This window comes from Procambarus clarkii, chromosome 40, assembly GCF_040958095.1.
Source record: "Procambarus clarkii isolate CNS0578487 chromosome 40, FALCON_Pclarkii_2.0, whole genome shotgun sequence".
Lineage (NCBI taxonomy): Eukaryota > Metazoa > Arthropoda > Malacostraca > Decapoda > Cambaridae > Procambarus > Procambarus clarkii.
This window is the reverse complement of record NC_091189.1, coordinates 2,956,508-2,970,759: the sequence shown is the minus strand read 5'-3', so window position 1 is coordinate 2,970,759 and position 14,252 is coordinate 2,956,508. Positions and strand designations below refer to the sequence as shown.

The 14,252-nt window shown below is 46.5% G+C and overlaps 1 protein-coding gene across 12 annotated transcripts in view; it reads left to right on the top strand.

Moving 5' to 3' along the window:
* The window catches only part of Pgant5 (polypeptide N-acetylgalactosaminyltransferase 5), a 648,526-nt gene that overhangs the window by 517,897 nt on the left and 116,377 nt on the right, over positions 1–14,252 (top strand). For 6 of the 12 annotated variants that reach the window (XM_069338615.1, XM_069338608.1, XM_069338612.1 and 3 more), the window contains one exon: positions 777–834. The gene's annotated coding sequence lies outside the window, so the exon portion shown is untranslated. Of the gene's footprint in view, positions 1–204; positions 427–776; positions 835–14,252 lie in introns of those variants that run through there. The other 6 variants (XM_069338614.1, XM_069338616.1, XM_069338607.1 and 3 more) reach the window with 3 other exon arrangements.

The following is a 14,252-nucleotide window of genomic DNA, read 5'->3' as shown; positions in this document are numbered from 1 at the left end:
TGCACGTCACTATTTTCTAATGCTCAAAAGACTCCCCCGAGGGGCTGGAGGCGCCGCCTCCACCCCTCCAGGGGTCGGGAACTACACTCTGCTACACTCAGGGGCTCCAGAGGCTCATATAGACCTGTAGCCCTGCACCAGACTACCCCTACCCCCACCCCCCATCCCTCAACCACCCTTACCTCCCAAACCACGTGTTACCCAGTCAGTACTGGCCAAGGGCTGGCAGGGGGAGGGTGTGTGGGTGATTGAGAGCGTTGGGACCCATGAAGTGTGTGGGGGAAGGTTGTGTCGAGTGAGTCTACCCTGCTGTGTTTGTGAGGGGGGCAGTGTATGGTGTGTAGTACAGGTAAACCTCCTCGTTGTGTACCTGGTTCCGTGTTTACAGGTGTTTACAACTAGCGGCCTCACCGGACGTCTACTCCGGTGAGTTTCGAAGCCGTCGTGTGTATGAAGCGTTGAAATACCAGAAGTTGTTTGTGATTTAATGGTGTTATATATTCTTATTCTTTCGGTGTGATGAGAATCGTTATCATGCACCAAAACACTTATTAACATGTATGTTTATTTTATTAAATAGTTTGTCTCAGGGGTTGGTAAGATCAGCCTCCCCCCCCCCCATAAATCTGGGGAAGGGGGGAGATTGTGTCAAACGAAGCGAGCGGTTATTTTTTGCTGATACTAGCCCAAGTGTAAAATTGGATTAGCATTTTGATTGTTACCTGACAAAGCTATTTTCGACGATTTTAGATTAAAATTCAAATGTTTCTTTTCAGACCTGGCGAGCCCCGACAGGCTTATTCAGCAAGAACTCTTGGAAGGCGCAGAAATCCGGTAAGCGTTCTCGACAGGCGGCGTTCGTGAGGCGAGTCGATTCTTGCTAGAATATAAATGAAGCTGTTTTTTTGTGTGTTATGTCCAAAATGTTCCGCCTTGTTTACCACTGTTCGAACTACCTCAACCTCTTGATGCTGCAAGCTTGTTTGCCTTACCTTGATTCACGTGATTAATTTTGGGAATGTGAGATTTTAATATTTAGCTTTTGTGGAGCTGAATTTATTTATATTTAGGTGAATGTGTATTTGGCGCGAGATGCTGAATGTCGCTTCAGGAGAAATTGATCAAACGCGGAGATAATAGTAATACGGTTGTTAGTCTGCTAAGACGGGCTGGTTGACTGGCCAGTTGGTTAGACCCTTCAATCGTGGCTTTGTTTACTAAATCGTATCGGATATTACATTTGTTTACAAGTGTAGGGTGTTCATGGAATAATGATCTTGTATCACTACATCTATATTGACTCCTTTCCCATAATGTTTGAGGCTGAAAATTTGTATGGCTCTTGGGTTAGAAATAAGAAATATTGAAGGAACAACCGTGGACATCTTCAAAGAGAAAACGAGATAGTTTTCTCCAAGGAAAGCCGGACCAACCGGGCTGTTGTGGGCCTGCGGGCCGCTCCAAGCAACAACCTGGTGGACCAAACTCTCACAAGTCAAGCCTACCCTCGGGCCGGGCTTGGGGAGTGGAACAACTCCCAGAACCTCCATCAAGCAGGTATCAACCAGGTTATTGGATTATGATGTCGAGTAATTTACTCAAAATTTTTTGAGTAACCCTATTTCCTACGCCGATCACTAGGCCTTGTAGTTGTGGATCCCCGCTCTAATCTTCCTTGCTTGACGACTTCTGATAATTACTTAACTACCCACCAACAGCACTACACCTACCCACCAGCCCCGCCCCTCCTCTAGGCCCTTCCCTGCCCAACGGTAGCCTTGGCCTGCCCAACGGTAGCCTTGTCCTGCCCAACGGTAGCCTTGGCCTGCCCAACGTTAGCCTTGCCCTGCACAATACAACATGCAAGACTGCTACACTCTGGCATGACTCTTGTAGAGCTGCGTTCATGACATGCCAAAAATACACGAGTAACCCAATACATATAAATATATTTTTCTGGTATCGACGGTATTTCTGTGCAATACAAGTCATTTCACCAAATTAATTTTCCTATCCTCACTTTAGATAGCAAATTTTATCGTGATAGTGTATCAGATAGATGTAAAATAATTATAATTTAACGGCAAGAGATGCGAATGTAATTATTATGAGTGGTTGTTCACTGCCCACCCAGTTCTGGTCCTGGAATTACATTTTAATATTTTTGTAAAGATAATATGTATGACGTGTTTGAATTTTAGTTTTTAAGCTGTAGTTTGTGATGTATTTTCTGCCTGCGGTTGTATGCTGGAGGGGGGGGGGGATGTATTTAATGCAGTGATTGTTTGATATAATTTTCTCTTAAACATGAACTGTAGGTAATGGTTTACTGTGGCACAGTAAATGGTATTCAACACCTTTTTAATAAGGCTTTCGATACTTATTTGAGGAGAGATTGCTCAATGAACACAAGGTAGGAACTGTATACAGGCGATGAGTCTCAACGTGGCTGAAGTAGTTTGACCAGACCACAATCGACTTGAGAATGGTCCGGGACGGACCGAAACGTCGTCGTCCTCTCACCTTCTAGTGTGTGGTCTGGTCAAACAGGTAGGAACTGTCTTAAGGAGAGTGTTCCAAGACGCGGTTCTGGGACTGTCTTGTTATCCAAGGTGTAACAAGAACAAACGTTCTTGTTATCCAACTTGCTATTTTTCTTGCAGATGTGACGGCTACTTTATTGTTCTTTAAAGGTAAGGTCTTCCGACATGAGTACACCCAGATCCTTTACATTGCCTATTCGTTCTATGTTATGATTTGACTGTTTTGTACGTGGTTTCCGTTTTTATATATTTTTTCCGTAGCGTAGGAGCTGGAACTTCTCTTAAACACCATATTATTTTCTGTAGCCCATAGAAAGACCTGATTTACATCTGATTGGGGGTTTGCCGTGTCCTCTATGTTGTCTACTCATGAAAATCCGTGTCGTCTGCAAAGGATGATACAGTGCTATAGATTGTGTTCTTGTCTATGTCCGATATAAGGATGAGAAAAAGTACTGGAGCAAGCACAGTACCCTGGGGGACTGAGCTCTTCACGGTTGATGGTCCGGATTTGATTTTATTGACTATTACACATTGGGTTCTGTTAGTCAGAAAATTATAGACCCAGCTGCCTATTTTTCCGGTAATTCCCTTTGCACGCATTTTGTGTGCAATAACACCATGGTCACATTTGTCGAAGGCTTTTGCGAAATCTGTGTAAATTATATCAGCGTTTTGTTTGTCTTCCATGGCATCTAATGCCATATCATAGTGGTCCAGCAACTGCGACAGGCAAGAGCGCCCTGTTCTGAAACCATGTTGTTCGGGGGGTTATGGAGATGCTGTGATTCTATGTACTTTGTGATCTTACTTCTTAAAACTCTCTCAAAGAACAAATCCACAAGGGCCGTGACGAGGATTCGAACCTGCGTCCGGGAGCATCCCACTCAAAGAATTTTATGATGTGTGGTGTTAGTGGTATCAGTCTGTATGTAAAACTGCGTGAATAAAACTATGAATAAAACTCAGGAAGTATCCACCTTGAATTTATTATTATTAACATCTTTACTGACAAAATCAATTACAATTTTGCCTAATCTGAGGATTTCGATTACTTGATCTGCTACTTCCTCTGGCGGATGGAACAACCGGGTTTCCCTTAGAGCGAAAGCAAAGACGATTCCCCCCCCCCCCCACACCTTGCCCAACTCTCACTAACTTAATGTCTGCCCTGAAACTCCGCTCCTATGGCACCTTAACCACGCCTCCGGGCATCCAAGGACGAATCACAATGCCCAGCAGAGGGTCACCACTCGTGGGGGGTATGAATGGTGCCCGCTGCTACGTGGGCTCTGGGCATGATATATCACCGACTGCCAGAGGTCTTGACCAGACACCTGAAAACTTTCAAAGGAGGTTTTCCTCCTTTTTAAAGGAAGGAGGGACCTCTTAGCGAGGCTAATTGAGAGGAGAGGAGAGGCCGAGGGCAAGGGGGGGTAGGAGGGGGCAGGTCAAGGGAGTACCTGGCTAATGGCTGTCTGAGCCGCACCAGGGAAGGGAGGGAGGGAGGGGGCGCAGCCATCTCTAATAACCTGACAAGCTGTCAGAGTCGACCAACATGTATCCTACATCCTGCCCTTTGTAAAACCAGAAATCTGGGAAATGGGGATTGAGGGGGGGGAAGGGATCAGGATTAGGGATGGGACGGGAGGGAGAGGAATTGTGCCCAACCACTTGGACGGCCGGGGATTGAACGCCAACCAGCATGAGGCGAGATCGTCGCTCTACCGTCCAGTCAAAGTGGTTGGGCATGGTGAATAAGGAGAGTAAATCCTTAGCTGTTACAGCCCCACCTCTATAACTATCCCTTCCTCGGAGCCCCACCCAGCTGCTGGCTCGACACAGTCATCGCTACAGATCATTCCCTCTCTCTGACCCCACACACTGATGGCTCCCTACACCGCCCCACGGGTGCGCCGCCCCAATCAAAGTATAAGCATCACCCATTGTCAGGACAATGGGTGATGTTTATATTTTGATTGGAGAGTCCATATAAACAACTCTACCCATCAGACTGAGTTGTTTACCATAATTCTTGCACTGAAATGTGTTCTATCTTGATATATTAATTGTAAATGATTGTTTATCATCCTTCATTGCCCTCGACTCTTGAAGACACAATTATAAGTGGCTAGCAGCTGAAGCTAGACAGTGGAGGAGGTGAGTATATCCTCGAATTGACTATAAGCAACTTGAGACCAATAATGCACAAAAGACTTCAACAAACCCTTGTAAGTCTGAGACAGTGACACTTATCAGTTCCATCGGTCGCTACACTATCGTGCAAGAGAGCCACACACACATGAATCGTCCAATAAAATCAACAGACTCAAAGACTGTTACTACTGCTCGGTTTAGACTCGGCTATAAGTATCTCTGGGAATTTAAATTGCCTGCTGATGTATACCTGAGTAATTGTTAACTGTCAATAAAATTATTCGCATACCTTCCGCCACTAAGGGAGGAAATACGAAAAGATGCGAGAGTTTAGAGACAGCTCTGTAACAAATGTTCATGAAATGTGTACATATTTAAGTGATTTACCGTGAAACTAGCCAATAAAGACAGTAACTTGGCTAACTTTTGGGATTCAGTCCCTGAGCCCATTATGTGCCTCTAACACTTTCCACTACCGCCCACTGGACGGGTGTGAGGGTGGGCGTTACTGCCCCCCCCCCACAGGATGGGTGTAGGGAGGTCTCACTACCCCCCCCCCACAGGATGGATGTGGGGTGTATGGTAAATGCACTATACTGAAACGGTTACCTTTCGCAGGATGAAACGCGGATTTTGAACATATTTGGTCCTGAGATAAAGGTAGACCTGCATTGTTTACATCTAAGTAGGCCTAATGATAGGTTTTTGTTATGGTAGTGTGTGGGCAATTGTCTGGCGTGTGCATGCTGGTAGATGTTTGTTTACTTTTTAATAACTAGTTGGTGGCGAGGAAGGGTAGAGGCAGGAGACGTCCGAATGAGTGGCCGGTCAGACGGGATAGTTCCGGTGGAGGCTGTACAAAAGGTGTTCTGTCCGGCCAAGTATAAATTTCTGTAATGTGTGTGTGTGTGTGTGTGTACTCACCTATTTGTGTTTGCGGGGGTTGTGCTCTGGCTCTTTGGTCCCGCCTCTCAACCGTCGATCAACAGGTGTACAGATTCCTGAACCTACTGGGCTCTTATCATATCTACACTTGAAACTGTGTATGAAGTCAGCCTCCACCACATCGCTTCCTAATGCCCTTTTCACTACCGAGGAAAGGGTAAGTGTGTGTGTGTGTGTTGTACAGGTGGCTGGCTCTGTACAGTGTCCAGGACATGTTTGACCGACAGTATTGGCAATGTTGCAACTAATTGAATGATTTATTCACGGCAGGACTGGCTGAATAAACTGTTCCCCAACATTTGACCTTTTTTTGTATAAAGAATTTATGTATAATAGTAAGAATGTTAATATTTAGCTTAGTTTACAGAAATGATACACTTTATATTTGTACATGAAACTAATATTTAATAATGAATTATATAGTAATATTTTTTAGTAATGTATATGTAAAGTTTTAAATTTTTTGCAATTCCGTGTATATAATAAATATATTTACCATTAGCTATGCTAAGTTAGACAGATGAGAGACGTGACATGACAGATGCGCACTGCACAGCCTCCCGTCCCCAAGGAACATCACCCATTAACACCATGGTTAACGAACACATAAGGACTGTTAGTGACCTACCTTACCTTGAGGTTACCTTGAGGTGCTTCCGGGGCTTAGCGTCCCCGCGGCCCGGTCGTCGACCAGGTCTCGTAGTTTACATCTAAGTTTACGTCTACTTACATGTGACCAGTTCACATTCTTGCGTTTGTCTGTCACCGAACGAGTTTCGTGTCTGTGTGTTATTTAATTGTTTGCTTTAAAGTTTAACTGTGTCCTTCAAAAATTATGTTTTATAGAATGAATTTGGTTACCAAGTGAGGAGAGGGGGGTGGGAGCCCCCTCGAATAATCGTTACAAGTGTGCTATCTTGAGGTTATCTTGAGATGAGATGACTTCGGGGTTTAGCGTCCCCGTGGCCCGGTCCTCGACCAGGCCTCCTTTTTGTTGCACATCCTCCAGGAAGCAGCCCGTAGCAGCTGTCTAACTCCCAGGTACTTATTTACTGTTAGGTAACAGGGGCATCAGGGTGGAAATAAACTTTTTGCCCCGTTGTCTCCGCCTTACCGGGGATCGAACCCGGAGCCTCATGACTACGCTGTCAGACGCCCCTAAGAATTAGGAATGCTGGGAATTAGTTTAAAATGGATTAGTTAAGTAGTGTAAGGCCGGGTGGGTGCCATTAACAAGGTCATTAGGCGTACAAGGGCACACCGAGGGCGTCGTCAGCACCTGAGCCGGGTAGGGAGCCGGTCGACCGAGCGGACAGCACACTGGACTTGTGATCCTGTGGTCCTGGGTTCGATCTCAGGCGCCGGCGAGAAACAATGGGCAGAGTTTCTTTCACCCTATGCCCCTGTTACCTAGCAGTAAAATAGGTACCTGTGTGTTAGTCAGCTGTCACGGGCTGCTTCCTGGGGGTGGAGGCCTGGTCGAGGACCGGGCCGCGGGGACACTGAAAAGCCCCGAAATCATCTCAAGATAACCTAACCTTCTCCAGTGCCACCAGTGCCACCAGGCTTCCTCACGCCCCGGACGTTATGGCGCTCTAATTCTCTACCAGGGGAAGGGAACTATCTGGAGAAAGTGCCAAGCCATTACGACTAGATAGCCCATGGAAGGGGGGTCAGGATAAGGATTTGGGATGGGACAGGGGTCGGCATGTACCTTTCCTCCATGACTACCCTTAGCCTTTCCTTCTCCATCCCGCCTCTGACCACCTCCGTCCCACTCTTAACCTTCTCCCCCCCCCCCCCCTCCTCTTTTGACACTGTTCCACTACACTTTTCACACCTTTGCTACATAGTGTTCCAGGCCTCTAGCGGCACCTTTTGATAGTTGCTTTTACATCTTTCTAGACCTGTTGAAGCCACCGCTTCCTCCCCCCCCCTCCCGGGCCAACCACTTGGACTGGACGGTAGAGCGACGGTCTCGCTTCATGCAGGTCGGCGTTCAATCCCCGATCGTCCAAGTGGTTGGGCACCATTCCTTTTCCCCGTCCCATCTCAAATCCTTATCCTGACCCCTTCCCAGTGCTATATAGTCGTAATGGCTTGGCGCTTTCCCCCCTCTTAGTTCCTCCTCCCCCCCCCCCCGCCGCCTTGCTTCTGGCCAGGGGGAGGAAAAACAACAGAATCCTCTTAGTGATCCATTAAGATGCTCTGCCGATTACAGCAACATTTTGCAGTGAATGCAATCTCCGGTGTTGACATAGGTCTGGGGCGCCGGGTCCGGCGTCTCCTCGCACGTGGTCTTTCTCTGCTTTTTGTTGACCAGACCACACACTAGAAAGTGAAGGGACGACGACGACGTTTCGGTCCGTCCTGGACCATTCTCAAGTCGATTTCTCTGCTTTTGTTTTAAGGCAGTTTTATAGGAATACGGTAGCGGCTTTTTTATTTAAACATTTTGTATTGTAGTTGTGTTGTTTTGCGGGAGATCCGAGGGAATTTGAGTTTTTTTTTTAGCGGGGGAGTGAATTTGATGGGTTTTGGGTGCTTAATTTTGTGTATATAGATATATGTGGTATTTATTAAATAAGGCTGCCTGTTTTCTGATTGGTCACTAGTGATCATGGTGACTGCGAGCCAGTAGTTCGTATATGGTACATGTGCACTATTCCTTGGCACCTTGACGGGCACCAAGTGAAACATGGGTGATAGGCTCCGCAGGTTTTTTTCCTTCACTTGACTGACCAAAGTGTTCAACCACTTGGGCTGGACGGTAGAGCGACGGTCTCGCTTCATGCAGGTCAGCGTTCAATCCCCGACCGTCCTAGTGACCGGACACCATTCCTTTCCCCTCCGTCCCATCCCAAATCTTTATCATGACCCCTTCCAAGTGCTATATATACCCCTGATAGTTCCGTTTCGTTCACAGCACCGCTCCTGTGCCAGGTAAGTCCACTACGGGCTCACCACAGCCCAGGCTACTTGCCCCGCTCCTGTACCAGGTAAGTTACGGGCTCACCATAGCCCGTGCTACTTGGAACTAGTTCCGAGTAGCTGAATCTATAGCAACAACATCTGTTTCGTTGACTAACCAAATAGATTTTTTTGTTTTTATTAATACATTAGGTACATCTGCATTTGTGCAGCTGCCCTAGACTATGTGAAGGGGAGCACAGTGTGTCAAAAAGCTAGCCACGTGATGCTAAAAAGAGACTACACATTACCTGTGGCCGGAGGTGACAACTGTCCTGTAAACTCAGTGTAAATTTTAAATTCTCTCGGTCCTGAGGATGTAATGACTGCACAGTGTAAGATATTGATCCCATGACCCTGTATGGCTAGCCATCGTGCCGGATGGGGGACGATTAGCGTCACGTGACCTTTCATAACGTCTCGGGCAGCTGCATTAATGCACTTTAACTTGTGCTAATGAAATACACTCGAATATCTGATTTTTGGATCGAGTTCTAACACCTGGGACCAACATCTCTGGTAGTTGATGTTCTTTAGGGGGAGCGGGTTATTGCGGGGGTTGGGGGGAATAAAACACGGGGTGACAAGGAGGGGGGGGGGTGTGGATGGAAGCTTATAGTGTTGGGGAAGGGAGAGGGCGATGGTGGTAGCGGAGGGGGGCGTGGTAGTAGGGAGGGGGCGTGGACTGGGGGGGGGGCATCTGGGGGTGTCGACCCCGAACACTACACTTCATGCATCCTTTACACTTGATTACTTTTCTATTTTTCCTTGAGTTGCAATGGTGCGTTGTGCATGTTGATCAGTCACGTGCCTTGGGGGGGGAGGGGCTGGTTTGTGTGTGTAGGGTTGTACAGGGGTGGTAGGGGGTCTGGCGTGGTAGGTGGAGGGGGGGGAAGTTGTGGGTCTGGAGGGGAGGATAAGGGGAAGGAATGAAGGGGGGGGGGCGAGTGATAATTGACAGAATACCACCGTGGCGACCAGAGTACAATCTTTAAAGTTGTGAGAGGAAACACAGGCTACAGGGTGTAGTCAGCCTGTACATTAAAGTACAGGCTCTAAAGTACTGTACATTACATTTCACCATGAGGGTGAAATATGGATTTCAGAGTACAATCTTTTCAGATGTGACAGGAAACACCGGCTACAGGGTGTGGTCAGCCTCTACATCAAAGACTCACTCATCTGTACTGAGCTGCTAAACACCATAAATGATATGGTGGAAGTTCTGATTACCAAAACAGAGATCCTAAATGTGGAGATTGTCCTTGTATATAAGTCACCAGAGACAAATCAGCAGCAGTTTAAAGACCAACTAATTAAAATATAATATTGCTTAGAAAACCTCACAAACCCAGCCCCCAATCATCTTGGTGACTTCAACCAACGACACCTGAAATGGAAGAATGTGGCAAATATTGTTTTATGTGGGAGAAGCCCAGGCAGTAGCCTAAATGAACAGTCACACAAATGACCTGTTACAGATGAAATTTGCTTTCAACCAACAAATAGTAGAACCCACTAGAAAAGAAGACACGGTAGACCATATTTTCATAATTATGAATTGGTCAAGAACATAATTACAAATACCTGTTACTCGGATCCCAGATTAATTGAAGTTAATCAATCAATCAATCAAGGCTTGGGAAATGTCAAGCCTGGCCTCGGGCCGGGCTTGGGGAGTAGAAGAACTCCCAGAACCCCATCAACCAGGTATCAACCAGACCTGTGCAACCAGTCCCAAAGTTTAGAAAGGAGAATTTAGGAAATTAGTCTGCTTACTATTAAAAATTATCTGGGAACTAATAAACCAAGACCTTACAGAAATAAACTGGGAAGAACGGCTAGAAAATGAAACCTAAATCATTGCCTCAAAAAAATATGCTCATTAGCTCTTGAAATATGCTACACACACACACATTTCAAAGAAAAAAAGGAATAGATGCAGATTGGAACGGAAACGGGCGTTTCCTCTACAGGCAATGAAAAGTAATCGCTGGGCAACTTGAACGCACCACCCTATCTCCAGAACGACGAGGAAGGCTGTGTAGAGAAATAGAAACGATTGCACCAAAGCTGCAAGAATCATATAAAATCCAGGAGAGGCAGAGAGCGAAAGGCAATCAGTGAAATAGAGGAATACGAAAAACTTTTTCTCCTACGCAGAATCTAGAACAAAAACTGTATCTAGTGTTGGATCCCTGATTGGAACAAGGGAGACGGAGCTCTAACAGAGGACAACAAAGAAACAGTCAAATACTGAGGCTACGGTACGATTCCGTTTTTTTGTGAGCCCTAAAATACTAAAGATTGATAACAAACGAAGTCTTCATGAATGTGATACTAACAAAATCATATCGGATGTCACCCGATAAATGGTTAGGATGTCTTCCAATATACCAAGGATAACTAGCTGACATTGTAACTATAAGGTGTGAAGGATAGATGAAATCGTTTATGTAATAATCTAAGATGAGGTCTGATAGAGACCTTTTGTGCCCTCTGTAATGCTTTTTGCGCTACCGCTCACAGGATGGCTATGGGGTGCACAATAAACTAGCTGCCTCCGGCAGCAACAATTAAAAATTAATACCAAGGATCATAGTTACTTAGTTGGTTGTGTAATGGGACAGGAGGTCTACCATCTTGTACAGTTTCGCAATCAATAATGTAGTGTTCAGGGGGAATGTTTTAATGGTTCGTCAGTTCACAAGTTGAACATTGTGGTTGAGGTTAGTGAGACTCAGCCTCACTAACCTGTCAAGAGATGCCTATAGTCAAGGCGAATTACCACAGTGACTACATCACATTGTCTGGTCCGGTCACTGTCCTGACCAAATATTTATTATTACAAAAGTTGTCATAGTTTTTAATATTGAAACTTTCAGGTCCTTGGGTATTTCTTAGTTCTGAATCTGAAGTAATATCTTGAAAATGTATGTTTTTAATGATTGCATTAGATGATCCAAAGTCATAGTCTGTTTTATTTCCTGCAAGCCTCATTGGCCAATCGATCTACAAAGTCACAACTGCAAGAAAAATGACAGGTTAGATAATAAGAACCTTTAAAAAAAGTGATGCTATACCAATGATAGTTATCAACACTAGTGCTCTCTAGGGTGGAATAATGTTGCATAATAACAGCCTCATTTAATCAGGAGAAATCGCTGATCTGATAGAATCCACTCAAATATCTATATTTTAAGGAGTAATTATGTTAAGATCTGTATTCTCTAGAGCGCAGGAAGAAGAGATGTAGAATAATTTACACGTTTAACTATTAAGGGTACTGGCTCCAAACCTGCACACCGAAATACCACCACGTGAGACCAGAAGGCATGGCAGGATGTGCAGAATACCCCCGTTGAAGAGCAGATGTGCAACAGGTACTCTGAGAGAGAACTCTATCAACATCAGAGGCCCGAGACTGTTCAACACACTTCCACTACACATAAGGGGCATAACTGGCAGACCCCTCACAGTGTTCAAGAGAGAACTTGACAAGCACCTCCAAAGGCTACCTGATCAACCAGGCTGTGACTCGCATGTCAGGCTGCGAGCAGCCGCGTCCAACAGCCTGGTTGACCAGTCCAGCAACCAGGAGACCAGGTCGGAGATTGGGCCGGCTTGACGCTGATCCTCGGAATCACCGAAAAGTAAGGCAGGCAACCAGTCCATCCACCCTCCTCGCCCCGCAACCATTCATACCCATGGCTACAGTTTAGACCTATTGTCTTATGTGTGACCCTCTGTCCTACGTGACAGTGAATACCAGCATTATCCTCACTTTAATAAGACTATCAAAATCCTCAGATTAGGCAAAATTGTAATTAATTTTGTCAATAAAGATGTTAATAATAATAACCCATGGGTCAATACTGGTCATTGTCACTCGCACTTCCCACCACCTGGTGTAGGACACCGGGTGCTGGAGGTGTTGACACCGGCCCTCCCTCAAGCTCGACGGGTCTCACTGGCCTTCCCAATGGGCGAGGAATTGTCAGCGCGGCTGTCCTCGTCCCGGCTGTCAGGCTGCAGCGTCCTCGAGCCCGCACGGCCGGGAATGGGGTCGAGGACGCCAGGCGCTTTGTCTCGCCTGGCCATAAAATGTTGTGAAGGATGGGAATAAAGAGAGGGGGTGGGAGGGGCTTTAATTAACATGCGCGTCATGCCTAAACATTTTACTGGTTAAAGCCGGTACTTTGCTGTATATGGTGGAGGGAGCGGGGGAGGAGGGTCAGTGCCTGGGAATTCGCAAGTAGAATCTTTGCGTGATGGTTCTTTTGCAGTTGACCAGACTACACACTAGAAGGTGAAGGGACGACGACGTTTCGGGTCCGTCCTGGACAATTCTCAAGTTGTTCTTTGGCAGTAACCAACCACATGTTAATCCATACTTGGTGTCGCACTTCACACACACTTACCAGGATGATGCAGATGCTTAAACTGGCTTCCTTTTTCTCCCAGATTGATAACATACGCTTCTTTTTGTCGTCTGGGAATGCACTCGAGTTGGTTGGTTGTGTGTGGTGGTGCTGGCCCCGGTGGCTGGATGCTGGAACAAAGTGTTGATATGATTGATTCCTGCGACGCGTTCACTAGCCTCGTGTTAACTACCGTGGCTTGGTGCTGTTCACCTGTTAAAGAAGACAGTTTCGTCACGAGGACAGGCGACAGGTCCTCAAGGAGTCCTTCGACCAGTGCCACTCAGCCGCGTCAACTTCTCCGCTACCAATCACGCTGCTGAATTCAACGTCCAATTAAATGTCGGCGTTGAACATTGCTAATGGCGGCCTTCTTTGTCAGTTACCAGATAAGGACTAATCAGGCAACCTGTTCTGGGGGGGGGAGGGGAGGGTAACCTTCAGGTAAAACGTGGCGTCTTTAATTAATGGCGTTATTTTGCCGGTTCTTCCTGGCTCGTTGAGTTAGGGATTATTTAAGTGATGTTAACTAATTAACTAACGTCGATACGACAGTCGGAGATGTTAACAATCCAATCATCACTTGGCGGGTTAAACTCCACAAAACCAGCTACAGCCCCGCTCCTGTGCCAGGGAAGTCCACTACGGGGCTCGCCATAGCCCGTACTACTTGCAACTTTTGCTTCCCCAGGAGCTGAATCTAAACCAACAACGGGAGCCACAAATACAAAGGTAAAAGTCGTAAGTGGGTGAGGTTTTCCTTTCTCGTTGGCGAAGTCATTAATTCAACACGACCCATTTTTCCCCTTGCCCTCGTTTGCTAGTCTGAATTTAAATCGCTACAAATTAAAAGAGCTCAACCTTGGACCGACTCCCGTGTTCCACTTAACATAGCGAGGATCAGGGCGAGGGGGGGGGGGCATGTGGGAGACTATGGGGGGCATGTGGGAGACTATGGGGGGCATGTGGGAGACTATGGGGGGGATGTGGGAGACTATGGGGGGCATGTGGGAGACTATGGGAAAATGAGACCATGTGGGAGGGAAGGAGGTACCATGTGGGAGGGAAGGAGGTGCCATGTGGGAGGAAGCCATGTGGGAGGAGAGCATGTGGGGGTACCATGGAGGGGATGAGGGACGTGTTACCCCTGTCATGTGGCCAGGCTCCGTGGAGTGCGGTGATGGGCTTTTACCTGCGAACATGTCAGTATTAAGAG